Below are 2,130 nucleotides of genomic sequence, written 5' to 3'. Positions count from 1 at the left end.
CTGGATCTATTCCCCTTAAGCACTGTATATTCCCCCTCCCTCATTCTCACATTTATAAACATATCCTTATACTGTGCCTTTCCTCTATCTATACCTTATTTTAATGTCCGTCTCACTCTCTAGACTGCAAGCCATGTTTCGAACCAAGAAGAGTGATATCTCTGGTCATGGTGAAGCTGTGGCAACTTAGATATCCTCAAGGAGTCTGTAAATTCCTTATGGACAGGGATTGTGTTTACCAACTTTAGTGTGCTGTACTTTCTCAAGTCCTTGGTGTAATAATTGTGGAATTTGTTAAGTGCTCACTATGTGCCAAGGACTGTACTAAGCACTCAGGTGGCTGCAAGCAAATCAGGTTGGACACAGTCCCTGTCCCATGTGAGGCTCATAGTCTCTATCCCCATTTTAAAGATGAGGTAAATGAGGCCCAGAAGTAACTTGCCCAAGGTCACACAGCAGATGTGTGGCAGAGCCTAGATTAGAACCTATGACCTTCTGACTCCTGTACCCGTGTTCCATCCACTATTCTATAATGATACTGCTCAGTACACAATAAGTGCTCAATAAATATTATTGATTGATTGGTTGACTGCTTGATTAGGTGTAGTAAACAGCCTAGTATTGAATGTTCTTCTAGACTACAAGCTCTTTGTGGGCAGGGAATGGAATGTGTCTGCCAATTCTGTTATATTCTACCAAGTATTTTTTTCTTTATTTTATGGTATTTGTTAAGTGCTTTCTATGTGTCTGGCACTGTACTAAGTACTGGGATAGATACTAGTTAATCAGGTTGGACACAGTCCCTGACTCACATGGGGCTCACAGTCTTAATCCCCATTTTACCGATGGGGTAACTGAGGCACAGAAAAGTTAAGCAACTAGTCCAAGGTCACAAAGCAGACAAGTGGTAGAGCTAGGATTAGAACTCAGGTCCTTTTGACTCCCAGGCCCGTATTCTATCCACTAGGCCACGCTGATTCGTAAAGTGCTCTACACACTGTAAATGCTTAATAAATATGATTGATTGTATAAGTGCTGAAGACAGAGTGGAGGGGTGAAAACCTAAGTGCTTAGGGAGTATGGACTCAAATGCATGGGTGACAAAGTAGGGAGGGAAAATAAGATGAGGTGGTAAGAGATCAGTTAAGAAAAGCTTCCTGGAGGAGATATGATTTTAATTGGATGTTGTAGTTGGGGAAGGTGATAGTCAGATGTGAAAGTAAAGGGAGTTCAAGAGAGAAGGGAGAATGTGAGCAAGGGTTTGATGGTTATGATTACCTTCCTTGACATCCAAGTATGTGGCTAAAGGAATAATTGCTACCAATCCATCAGGGAACTCTTATCCAGACCTTACTTGAACTCATTCATTCAATCAATCATTCATTCAATCATATTATTGAGTGCTTAACCATGTGTAGAGGACTGTACTAATCACTTGGGAGAGTACAAAACTACAATAAGCAGACATATTTCCCACCCACAATGAGCTTACATCTAGAGGGGGAGACAGACAATAATATAAATAACCTTGCCCACTGCACTTATGTCTATTTCTTTACACTCTTGCTGCTTTTCCTATACACAAATTATTTTAATGTCTGCTTTCCCTACCAGCTGACAAGCTTCATAAGGGCAGGGTTCATGTCTACCAACTCTACTGAATCAACTTTCCCCAGTCATTTAGTACAGGGTTATGTAGACAATAAGGATTCAATTAATATTATTAGTCGATTGATATTTTGGGCTACCTTGTCAGCTTCCTGTCAAAATTATTAATCGAAGTGTATGGTATTACCATTGACTGCATGTTTTCTTTCAACTGATTCGGTCCATCTTAAATCCTGCTGCTTTTTCCTCTATAACAAGCTCAGATCCACCCCTTTCAGTTCTCTAGACTGTAAGCTCATTGTGGGCAGGGAATGTGTCTGTTATATTGTTATACTGTACACTCCCAAACATTTAGTAAGGGCTCTGCACACAGTAAGTGCTCAGTAAATAAGATTTTGACTGACTGATCCCTTACTCTCAATCAAAACAGGCATTACCCTGGGCTAGGCATTTATATCCCATCTAGATTACAGTATCAGTAATTCAGTGTACCATTCAGTCAACATCATCAACACCATCATC

This window comes from Ornithorhynchus anatinus, chromosome 1 (assembly GCF_004115215.2).
Source record: "Ornithorhynchus anatinus isolate Pmale09 chromosome 1, mOrnAna1.pri.v4, whole genome shotgun sequence".
NCBI classification, from domain to species: domain Eukaryota; kingdom Metazoa; phylum Chordata; class Mammalia; order Monotremata; family Ornithorhynchidae; genus Ornithorhynchus; species Ornithorhynchus anatinus.
This window is presented reverse-complemented; position numbering follows the sequence as displayed.